Genomic DNA, 13160 nt, shown 5'->3' with positions numbered 1-13160 from the left:
ATGATGACTTTTTCCTCTACTGACAATTTGCATCTATGAATATTGTTTACATTCAGTTCGTACTTCCTACTAGCATATCCCATTGTGCCTCCAAAGATGTATGTGATATAATTTACAAGATGGGAGAGCTTGTGAGGTGTGTATACATTGTATTTTTTCATTATATATCTTTGAATTTCTACATAAAAATAAACAATTCTCAAATACATCTTGACAGATACGTGAGCTCGAAGGAAATTGATCCAAACACATTGCAAGATGCTCGAGTATTATCTATTGAGGTGGTTTGTTTGGTGGAGGAAATTTTTCCTCGATCCATTTTGACTACTCAATTACGTTTACTCATACATTTGATTGATGAGATCGCACTTTGTGGGGCAGTTCATGTAAGGTGGATGTTTTTTCTTGAGCGCTTCATGAAAACCTTGAAAGATTTTGTGAGGCAAAAAGCACGGCCTGAGGGAAGCATGGTTGAGGGTTGGTTAGTGCAATCATCCCTTGTTTATATCTCTAAATATCTTGCTGAAGTGGATCCCTCTCAACCATGACTATGAAAAGATGATGAAGACTTGAGGATGACCTCTATAGTACCTCAAGGAAAAGGAATGAGTAAAGTGCTAACAAAAGAAGAACTTCGTAAGTTAAATAGTTTTTGTGTGCTCAATAGTGATGTTATGAGCAAATGGGTGGCACTATATAATGAAGCAAGGGCAAGAAGAAAAAGTGAAAGACAAGAATTTCGCACTAGATATGGACATAATGTCTCATTTTTAGATCATCTAAATGCGCTCCCACGTCATATTGACATAGATTGGTTACATGAGGAAATGGAGAGAATGAAAAAAGAGGAGGAAATTAATATATCTCAAGAAGAGTGGGAATACGCACGAGGTTGCTTATCAAAGGTGAGACATACTATCAATTAATTTGTTTCTATAAGTTTTATTTTATATAAATAATTGACATGTTTGATCTTTTATCTTTTACTACTAGTGCACATTATTCAATGCACTTTGGTGTGAGGGTAAACATCTTCGAACTCAACGTATAGATGAAAAGAGAAATACCCAAGATTGTGGTGTCCTTGCTCACTTCGAGGCTGCCAATGGTACCATGGAAGGTTATTGTGGCTTGATCCAAGATATTCTGAAGCTTGACTTCAGATGATTCTTTATATATGTACTGGATGTGAAGTGGTTTAAAGAAGTGGTAACAAATGGTGAGCATTGCACAATCAGACACCATCCAAGTGGTTTTGTAATCATTGATTCTACAAAATTTCACCAAAACAAGAATGACACATTAGTACTACCTCAATAATGCGAGTAGGTATATATGCAAAGGCTAATTTTTTTATATGTATACATGTGATACATATACACAATATAATAAGTACTTAAGTTTTTTGCTTTTGTTTTTCAAATACAGGTTGTGTATCATCCAATGGTAAACAATAACCGATGGTGGTATGTCATCCCTATATCTAATCGTTCAAAACCAATATATGGTAATATTACCAACATGCAGATAGCAGATGACAATCCAACAAATAATGATGATGTGCATGATGACACCATAATGGATGATATGTGTGATATAGTACAAGATGAACCTTGCGATGATGTTCAAGGAAACGCAGAGGAAGACAATAATGTGATTGTCGATGATATTAATGAAGTTATTGAGCAATATAGCAACACATTTGATAGTGGGATAGACTTATTTGTTTCGTTACCTCTTGATAACATAGACCTAGAAGTAGATAGTTTAGCAAGGGCTGATCTCATTGAAGATGAGATGGATCATTCACTGTAACATACTTAATTTGCTTATTGATTCAATATATGTGTATTCCTAATTCTATGCTTTTTGTCATGTGCACATGTGCATATTCAAGAATCAATAGTCAATTTTAAAGCAAGCATTGAATTTTCCATAATAAAAAGGAAGTATCTTTTATCATCTTCAAGTACATAGAGAAATTACGAGATACATATATTGCAATGCTTGCTACTAATAGTAAGGTTTCTGTCGCTTGCCACTAATTACTTATATCAGGCTTGTCAACTGGAGGAACTTTCATTCATTAGAGAGCAATGAAAAAGTAATTATTAACTCTATTTTTTCAATTGAATGATTCAATGTGTATTCTCAATTCTATGGTTTTTATCATGCGCACATGTGCATGCTCAAGAATCAATTTCAAGTGGTTAAATAATTATTAACTTTGGTTTTTCAATTATGTAAATTGCTAATTTTAGGTGGTTAAATAATTGTGTGTCTGATAGCGTGTCTATATTAGCGTCTATTTGCGCGGATATATAGACGCAAAATTCGTGTCTATTTACACGCATTTATAGACGCTCTGATAGACGCGCCTGACTTTGCGCATCTAACGTGCGCATCTATGCCTCATTTCTGTTGTAGTGTTGGCTATGCCCCATAGCCTTTATATAGGTGAGGGAAGGGGGATCCTCTCTCCCCCACGCATCAATACGCATGAGCTTTTCCCTCTACAAGCTCCATCGAGGAGCTTGATCATTCCTGTTATTCCCCTCCCCTCCAGCACGATAGTCGGCTGGGGGGGATAAGGGGAGTAATAGTTAAAAAAATTTGTCATTATCCTAACTTAATTATCATTATGACCTCGTATTAGGAGGAGGTTCATGTGAAGGATATATATTTTTGATTCGGAAATGTTACAGAGAAGGAGAGAGAGAAGAAGAGAAGGAGAAGAAAAGAGGGAGGAGAGAGAAGAGGGAGAGAGAGAAGAAGAGAAGAAAACAATAACAAGGGAAGAAGAAGAGAAGAGGGAGAGAGAGGAATAGAGAATAAAAGAAGAAGAAGGGAAGAAGGAGAGAAGGGGGAGAGAAGTGAGAGAAGAGAGAAGGAGAAGAAGAAGAAGGAGAAGAGGTAAGAGAGAGAGTGGTGGAAGAGAAGGAGAGAAGAGAAGGAAGGAAGAGAGAGAAGAGGAGGGAGAGAGAGAGAGAGAGAAGAGGAGGAGACAAGGAGAAGGGAAGAAGAAGGAGAGGGAAAGAGAAGAGAGCGTAGTGGAAGAGAAGGAGAGAAGAGAAAGAAGGAAGAGAGAGAAGAGGAGGAGGAGAGACTGAGAAGAGGAGGAGAAGAAAGGAGTTAGTGAAAGAAGAAGAAGAAGAGATTCGAAGGTTAAGACCATCCAAGTGAAGCGGCTAACACACCAAATGTCCCTCTGTGCCCAAATTAAAACCATGTTTTTTAAGGATCTAGGCCCTATGCTTACGTATTTTAAGATCTTACATTCATTTAAGGAAACATGAGAGTAGACTTACATGATAGGGTTGCATGCATGAAATAATGAGAAATGGATTTCGGCATAGGTTTGCATACATGAAATGATAGGGTTTTTACAATATTTCACATAAAATAATAGGCTTCCACCCAATCTAGTACATGAACAGTTATCTAGGATTCATGATTCGTGCCTGTGATTACAATGAACACATGAAATAATAGTTCTCGTTCTTAGCATACAACTGCAGAAATGCATGGAATTTTAGGCTTTTATGTACTTAAGCCACACAAATACATGCATATTAGTATTAAAAAGTCATGAACTAAATGTGAAGGTAGTTAAGGATCGTAGATTGTGTCAGTTTATTAAATGATCCTTGTGCATGGGAGATGAGTTTGATGCTAAAATTCTACATAGCATCACACTAAGAGAGGATGGAAAGAATGTATGACAAGTCTTGAAATATATTTAATGTGTTTTAAAGATTACCAAGTATGTTAAAATACGTGCAAAGAATCGAGGATTCACAACTTGGAACCCTAGAATAAAACCCAAGGAAAAGAGAGATTCAAAAGGAGTTGAGTGATTAAACACACGTGCTTGTGAGTTGTTTTTAATGATCTTGTCTTAGATTATTGAAGTGGATACCCTCCTAGCTCTAAGTGAATTGGCTGGTTTCTTTGGTAAGAGAAGATCCTACTAAGGACAAGTGGTTTATAAGCAAAGTGATTGCTTGATGTGGAAAATCCTATTTTCTTGATTGGAAATGATAGGCTCGTTTTGCCTTAGTTATGATGGATTCATAAAAGGATTAATTAAGGAAGGATGGTGCTAGCTACTGCCCGCGAACCACCAAACCCTAACCAACGGGGTTGTGAATCTGCACCAGGAATGTCGACGAAACCCGCCACGAGAGGTCTCTCTGTGGAAATCACTTGGCGTAGGAGGACACTTGGGTGCCACTGGAGGCTCTGGCCATAAATCCCAATGTCTCCTGGCCCTAGACAAGTGTTCTATGTGACTCGAGATGGGATCTCGAGGCCTTGATACTAGTTACAAGGCGGAATCTTGGAAGGATAAACCTTCGGGTTTTATTGTCAGGAGATGGAAGGATTTTTTTGCGGAGGTAGAAAGGAACACTTAATTGTCCTGTATGGATGGGAGACAAACATTAATCCAAAGATAAGTTAAGGAAGTGTTTGATCTTGTTTTATCTTATCTTTGTGTCTGTGGCCTAAATTACGTAAAGGAACCTATGACTAATAGGTTAATTAAGAAAGCTATTTTTATGTGTCAAGCATAATGTGGTAGGTAATTAGATAACTAAAACAACCCTTGAGGGAAGTGTCGTGGATGTGACCAATGGGTCTATCCTACGAAAGAGTGGTCTCAGTTAGCTGAGAGCTTTCCTCAAAGGAGATGTTATAGGAAATATTAAGAAAAAGTCAGTCTATAACCTTAGACAATGTTGACTAGGAACCCAGACTTCAGGTCGATCCTAGTGGGAACGGTTGGATTAGTTCCGTTGCGGGGCAAACTCGAGAGACCCTAGTTGGCAAGCCTGTGTCATTCCTTGGGAGTGCCGGGAGGTATCTTCTAAATATTTCTCTCAATGGATTACTAAGACATGTCCCACGATTTGAGGAGTGGGCATATTATAGTTGGTATCAGAGAAAAACTTTTTAATGATGCATGATTGATTAATGATCGGATCATAGACATAACCTAAATAACCTAAGTGGTATGGCTTGATTTTCAAGCACCTTCTGCACCCATGAATGCTGACATGCAAGAGAAGATGTTCCTTCTTAAGCAAATTTAGCCACCCCAATTTGATGGCAAGGCATGCTTCATAATTCTACAAGACAGCATCGAAGGTAAGGAAATGTTCAGAATGCAACATTTGCTTTACTTCTTTTTATTAAGATTTCTTAAAACAAATCCTTCATTGGTTTGCTCTAATACCAACTGTAACGTGTCCGCATGTAATCTTTAGGACACCTCTTAGCAATCCATCGGAAAGGATGTCTAGAAAGCTCCGCCCGGCACTCCCATGGAATGTCACGGGGTTTGCAATCTAGGACTTTCCACATTTGCCACGTAGCGGAAGTATTCTAGCCGCTCCCACTTAGGACCTACCTGAATCAGGGTTTTTCCCTAATGGTCATTTCCTAAACGGCAACTAGCATCGAACCCCAATCAAACTACCTTAAGAAAAAATGCTAGGGCCGAAGCGGACTCTCAGTGCACTTGGTTCAAGGAGAATGGAAAACGAGAGGAATGCAAGGCTCGACCTCTCTGCTATAAGGCATAGTCCCATTCCGTTCCCCTAAAATAGTGTAAATCGGGATTATTATAACTTAAACTCTAAGTCAGCGCCCTTGTTGTTCGTGTCCTTTGAAAGGATCTTCTTGCTGTCCATCAAGATTGAGAAAAGTTCCCGGTCAACTGGGACCACCCATTCGTAAGACGGACCCATGGCCACATCCACCGCACTTTCCTCAACTGGTTCCTTCACATAATCATAGCACTTAACATAGAAAAGCAATGTCAAACAAGTTCCTTTTCAACAGCTCATCATATTTATCTTTGGAATACATTTATAACATCCAGCCCATAGGCTTATCAATAATCCGCCCGAAGGCTATCCAGCAATCCATAGGGATTACTAATCCAAGATTTCGTCCCTAAACTAGTATGTGGGCCTTGAGATCCAATCCTGAGTCACGTTGGCCTCCTATGCAGGGCTCGGAAGGTGAGGGATTTATGGCTAGAGCGCCCCAGGCACCCAAGCATCCTCTTGCTCCAAGTAGCACTCAACGGAGAGACCTCTCACGGCGGGTTCGGTTCACCTTCCCGACGCGGTTAAAAACCCCCTTGGTTAGGGTCAGGCAGGCAGTCCGGGGAAACTGAGGCTGTCTGTCCCTTCAAGCCTTCAACCTGAAGCATTAGATATATTTTCATCCATTTATTCCTTGAGCAAACAAAGCAAACAGTGCTCTCTAAACTGTTACAAGCACAATCATTTCCAGTGGTCGTTTATTATGGCCAACTGCTAAGGAGTGAATCCTTCTTTCCGAATGCGTTCAGCATTTGTTCCGGGATCAATTGCAACTTGGCAAGATTCCCAAGGGTTTGTTTGTTAACTTTTATATCCTTTGGTTAGGGCCGTAACCTATTAACCCAACGTAACCAATACCTTAAGTTCTATTAGTAGTAAGTATGTTATTCCAATTTACTGATTGGTCTTTTGCTTCCAAGAAAATATCTAATTCCCTTATCTTGGTCACTTTTCCCAAGAAAGGTGTTATATCAGGATGACTACTCATCCTCTTGCAAGATAAACTTGTGCAAGAGTCTGCCAATCTTATTCTGAGGAATTGGCCATTCCTTTGTGATCAAATCACAAGATCATGCGACTCTGCAACTTGTTGCCAAGTTTCGCATCTAATCCATGGGACTATTTTACCCATCGAATGGCGTTTTCTAATCACGGAATCATGAAAGATAGGAGACAGGGTTAGGGTGTCTTCATAACAATCTGTCCGTGATTGCACTAGGCCGACATTATCGGTCTTAGGGTTCAAAATTCAAATCGAGTTTCATCCTTTTAGCGAGCGATCCTTAGGGTAAAAACCCTAGATCGTTTCTCACAAGTATGTCCTATTTTCCCTACATTCCATGAATGAGGGCAAGTATTTAGGGTATAAGAGTTTCAGCTTTGGCAATAAGAGTGATTAGGACACGTTGTCGAAGGGTTTCGAAAGCAATGCCGCAACTTCAGAAGTCCTTGTTAAATGTCAGGATAGAAGATCAATCAAGTGTAACATTTACAACCTTAATCAACATCAACAGCTTCAGTTTCACAAAGGAATCAATTCTGATTTAATAACCAACTGGTTATTCAAAAACTGAAATTCTTCACGTCCCTTCTTGCTATTTCAAAAATAAATTCGCTGGTTGGTACTGTATAAGAAACACCAAGATAATTTGTATGTGGAAGACTGGACTCTTGATATTTTAGAGAAAAATAACAATCTTATTCAGATAGGATAGCATTCCAATTCAGTAATCAAACTGTCTTCAAGTTTTCTATATGTTTGCAAGTAGCTCCAGAATTTTACAAAAGATTCATGGTTCATATTTCAGCATCAATCCAGATAGGCATTGGGTCATTGATCTTTAGTCGATGGAGAAGTTTACAAAGAAAAGCTCAATGGATTTCTTAAAGCCCGTCTTTCCCCTGCCTAATAAACATTTGAAAGCCCATATTTTGAATTCTGCACATCTGAATTCTGTACACCAAGGTCTCTATTCAATCCTTTGTCATCATCAACAAATGCACATCTGATTCAATGCTTCGAATTCAGCAGGATACACATATTCGTTGATAAAAGCCCGGTTTTCTACTCAATATATTGTATAGCTTTTCATGGGTATCATTGTGAATAATTTCAAGGTTCTTGTGCCTACTGTCCAGGCTATGCAGGCAAAGGTAGACTGTCTTGGGTCTTTAATTCAAAGTGGCTGATCATGCCACACTATAATGTTGCATTCATTACTTTTGAGCAGTAAAAGTCCTTGGAATTCATCACTTCTGACCAGTAAAAGCCCTTGGAATTCATCACTTCTGAGAAACGAGGACGGAGCGGGGAAGGAATCCTGTTGTATGGTCGAGCCTGGGGAGCAGTCAGTAACTCGGAAATTGGAAGCATGGCGTGCTATTAACTGGTAACATGCGGATCCTTTGCAGGCAAGACTCTGTGGCAGCTGCAGACCCTAGAACTTACAAATAGCGATAGTCATTCATAAGCTCGTGTGTCTGATAACGGTGGATCTTCGTGTAATAAGCAGCAATTATCGGGCCTTTGGCAGTGGAGATGGGGTCGTCGTCTTGATCTTTGTCATCGTCTGATCGTCCAGCTATTTCATCATTGACTGTAGGTTCTTTTTCGATACGCATTCACTCCTATCTTCAGCTTTTTCTTCATCTTTTGCTACTGCAACTCCTTTGTTCCTTCCTCCTGTCATCCACCTCAATATGTTTCATCGAGCTCGTCATCACTTCAGCTTAATTAGCATAATCCAATGTCGACTCATTCCTCTCCTTTGCACATCCTCCGTAGGCTCATCAATCGTTGTCGGCTCCTTCCTCCATTGTCGTTCCTCCACAGTCAATCTCCCTCCTTTATTGTCGATTTCCAACGTCGTCCCTTCTTCGTAGTAGCCTCGTCATCTTCTTCTCTTCGTAGTCCTCCATCTGAACTTGTCTTATTTCTCTTTGTCTTCAGCAGCGACGTCCTCTTATGAATCTTGTTTGACAGGGTTCACCCCATGCGTCTCTCTTCTGTTCCAGAAAAAGCCACCTTTTTTTTTGTAATTTTCTTCAGCGTCGTCCCCTCTTCATCCTCGTCCTTCTTCACCTTCGACCTCTGTGTCACAGTAGCATCCTTGTCTTTCCAGAGCTAACTTGAGCCACTCGGCCACTCCAGGAATATTCAAGATTGTGCACATCCTCGTCAGAGGGTACCTTGTGGATTCGATTGCAAATAGGGGGGGGAACAATCCTTTCTCTGTTCTCCTCCAGAAGTTTGTCGTCCCTCTCCTCCAAAGACAGCGATCCACCTTTTTCCAGAAAAGCCTCTTTTTCCCCCAGGAAAGCAGGCCAATTTTAGCATTAATCACATTTTTTTATATCGACCAAACCTCCTTCTAGTACGCTTGCAATATCTGGGCTGAAATCCTTTGCTCTTTGGGAGCACATGGCAAACTGTGCACATATCTTTTCTGTGATCTGCTGCTTAACCATTTCAATAATCTTATCACCATATTGAGACACCATGGCCTTGCATTGCTGATTCATGACACCAGATGCTCCAATGGCCTCATTTATAGCTGTTATGATTCCCGTTGGCCCAGCCATCAAAGATGTTCCAGAATCAGCAATAGCAGCACAGCCATTGGCACAGAAACCTGTTGTCTTTCCACCTACGAGAAAGTCTCCCATATCAAACTGCCAGTAGCCTTTTTGTGTGACTGGCATGTAAGTATGTTGTCCAATGTAATGTCTAGGATTCATGCCACCAAAGATGAGCTCAATATGCTGCAGCCATGCCCAAAGAATGCCACATGCTTGAAGCCCGACCACATCTGTTATACATGTCCACAAGTGTATTGCCAACATGAAACTCATTATCTAGCCCCCTTTTTTATATCTCTACATGAAGTTCTCGGCTTGTATCTAAAGCTCCTATGATGCTACATGATTTCAGGTTGTAAACAAATGTACTAGCATCACCAGAAATACCATCCAGTTGTAGATGTTGGAAACATCCTCACAAAGCCCATAATCGGCATATCTTGAAATAAGTGTAGCCCATGAGATTGCATCTCGAGTTACCAATCTACCAAAACTCCCTGTTCTTCTCCGTCTTCAGCATAGAATGAAAGAGCAAACATAACAACTAAGTATGTACAAAGTATCTAATCACACGCACAACTTTTGGGTGGTTTTCACACCTCGAATGCGCAGCAATACGACAACGTCCTCAACATGCTAAACCCTATTTAGCTCTTTGGGATATGTTGCATTGATTTAACCCTTCCTAAGTGATTCCTTTGCAGTTTTAGGTGTTTAGGTTTAAACCAATTTACTTGTCTATTCTTGAAGATATTTACGATACCATTTTTCAACCACATGATTCATTGCCTACATTTGAGTAGATTTACAAACCCTACTTTTCTGGTTAAAATCAAAGTATATGCTAAGTTACGGCATAACTTCTATTGATTATTCTAGAACATGCATTCAAGGTTCATGCTACTAAGCGTTAGGGTTTTATGTGAACCATGCAACCTTTTTCTAACTTCTTTTCTAAATGAAATATTCGTATGCTGAACGAGCATTACACAATTCTTGCTGAAAACCAATATGTCATTAAAGAAAATAACTACACAATGCCGATGCTTCAAAAATATGTGATTCATCATACGACTAAATGTATGACGTTGGTGCATTAGTCAAACCAAAATGCATAACAAGGAATTCGTAATGACCAAATCGAGTTCTAAATGTAGTTTTAAAAATGTTAGATGTATCCAATCATACTTGATGATATCAAGATTTGAGATCTATCTTGCTAAATATTGTGGCCCCTTGTAGTTTATCCATGAGGTCATCTACCCTAGGGATCGAATATCTATTCTTGACAATGATCTTGTTTAGGGCACAATAGTCAATGCACATCCTATACGTATTATTTTTCTTCTTGACTAATAGGATAGGTGCACCAAAAGGAGAATTAATGGGCCTAATAAGTCCTCGGTTTAACAATCCTTCAACTTGGGCTTGGATTTCTTTCTGTTCAATTTAATTGTGTCTATAAGGTGCTTTACATGGTGGTTGAGAGCTAGGGATTAAATCTATTTTATGATCTTCACGACATGTAGGTGGTAAACCAAGGGGTAAATCAGCATCAAAAAATAATTTAAATTGTGAAAGAAATTGTGCATGCCTAGGATGCATATGATTTTCCTTAGCTTTATTTTCATTCACCTATACTAAGTATGATTTGTTACCTTTTTCTAATGCACGTTTAGCATGTGTGCGACTAAGCAATGGAAAATTATCTAAGGTGTGTGTTCCATGTAATGTAATTTGTTTTCCGTTAGAATAAATTTTCATTGAATGTGTGGAATAATCTATATTGGGATTATAATTGTGACGCCAAGGCATTCCTAAAATAATGTCACTAGCTTGCAAAGGCACAACCAAGAAATTTCTGTGCTCAACATAATCGCCAATTTTAATTTCTAAATCATAAACTTTTTGTGTGGCATTGTATCTAGTGCCTAAGAATGCAGCTTTTATGCGATAATGAGTTGGAATAGTATGTAAATTTCATTCTTTTACCAATTTTGTAGAAATAAAATCATGTGTGCTCCCATCATCATGCAAAACAAACATGCATAAGACATTTCATCTTTCATAATGAATGAGGATTTGGCAGACTTGGTAAGCTATCTAAACCAGTACTGATATCATCATCATCTTTCATAAAATCTGGCATTTCTTCATGGTCTTTATCTTTAGTTGCTCCCAAGTAATTGATATGAATAGTTGGCATTTCTTCATGGTCTTCATCTTTAGTCACTCCCAAGTAATTGATATGAATAGTTGGCTTCTTGGATTGACAATTCACCGCTAAGTGTCCAGGTTGGTGGCACTTGTAGCAAACTATAGACTTGGCTTTGGAAACATTATTGGTAATGGCTGGGAGTTTAGGTATATTGCGATTTGGCTGGAAAGATGGCTTAGCATTTGAATTTGTGTTTGATGGTAAAGCAGGGGGTCGTGTCTAAGTTTACGGAAAGAAGAAGGAACAAAGCGATTTTGATTGAATCTTCAAAAGTTAGAATTTAATTGCTTTGTAGCAAAGTTACCGTTAGTTGAAAGTTATTGTTTTTGCTTCTCTCATCCACAAATTTTGTCTTTAGCATAATGGGCTAGAGAAATCGCATCCTCTAGAGTCATTGGCTTGAACATGTTCACCTCCGTATAGAAGTGCCAAACCAAACCAGACATTTACTTGTGCTTGTGGATCGCCTTAGGTACATCTTCAAGCATTCGAAATTGCAATAAGGCATTCCATAAATCCTCAGTGTATTGCAGAATAGGCTCATGATCTCTTTGTTGCAGAAGATCCCATTGTTTGATTGCTTTTTCATGGAATTGAGGTAGAAGAAAATTCTGCAAAAAATTCTTTTGAAAAGCCTCTCAAGTAGTAGGACAATTAATACTCTTGTGGACAACAATCTACCATAATGATGCTTTGTCCACTAAATGGTGAGTGACACATTTGAGTTTATCTTTTTTGGCATACTGTTTTTCATGGAAGTAACCATCAAACTGACTAATAAAAGCAAGAAATTTTTTTCCATCAAGTAGCCCATTAAAAGTATGGACTTTGAATTTTCTTCTACTTATCTTGGCTTCTTTCCTGATAGATTGTGCTTCGAGTGTCGCATCGATCATATGTCGTATAACATCTTCGAGTTGCGGTCCATCTTGATTGACAGTGGATCATTGAAGAGTAGTCAGTTGAGCTTGCAAAGTTTGACGTGCTTTTTGTTCCTCTTGAATTTGCATCATAATTAGGTCCAATTTTTGCTCCATCATTGGTTCCGACAAATCACCTTCGGCCATAAATTCTTCCATAGTTTAATCGGACATCCTGTAAAATTTCAAACAACTTCACACACTCAAAATCTCATTAAAGGGATGAGCATAGCTAAAGGTTAGGTTTAAAGGCTTGCTTTTAAAAAAAAAGTATTTTTACAATATTTCTTCTCTGTGGTTACGGTAATTGATGAAGGTCTTCTTCCATCAAATACTTCTTCCATGTAGACTATATATAACAATCTACTTGTTTTGCTGAAAGTTGGCTCTGTGAGAGTGTAGATACGAACTGAGGCTTATTGAAACTTTCGAGAGTAGTTCGAGAAGTATTTGGTGTGAATAACTGTTATGGGAAGATTTGAAATTTTTAATCTTTAGGAAAGCTTAAAACCTTAAGCTTAAGCTTTTAAGGAAAAAGCTTGATGAAGTCATTTTGGTCTACGACAGTACAAGAGGACGTCCTTGTCCAAATCACCACCGTCAAGAACATACTGGCACCACAATTGCCACTGAAGTCATGAAGAGCTTAAGCTTTGTAAAGCTTAAAAGTTAATCTTAATGAAGTTTTTCTTCTATCTGAAAAAAAAAAGTCTTGATACAAGAGCTTAGGAAGTGGTCCTCCGTCGCTAGAAAGTGGTCCTTCGTGATGCAATACCATAGCGGGGGGTTTTTCACAGCCCCACAAACACGCTGCTATTGACGGTTCATTGT

At 38.9% G+C, this 13160-nt stretch overlaps 1 pseudogene; it reads right to left on the bottom strand.

Annotated features, from left to right (window-relative positions):
• Window positions 1–8948: 8948 nt before the first annotated feature.
• LOC148009870 (phytepsin pseudogene) lies at window positions 8949–9464 on the bottom strand (annotated as a pseudogene).
• Window positions 9465–13160: the final 3696 nt, after the last annotated feature.

The sequence above is a fragment of the Lygodium microphyllum genome, chromosome 30, assembly GCF_053477565.2.
Source record: "Lygodium microphyllum isolate KBCC chromosome 30, Lygodium_microphyllum_v1.1.10, whole genome shotgun sequence".
NCBI lineage: Eukaryota > Viridiplantae > Streptophyta > Polypodiopsida > Schizaeales > Lygodiaceae > Lygodium > Lygodium microphyllum.
The sequence above is the reverse complement of the archived record's forward strand: the minus strand, read 5'-3'. Positions and strand labels throughout refer to the sequence as shown.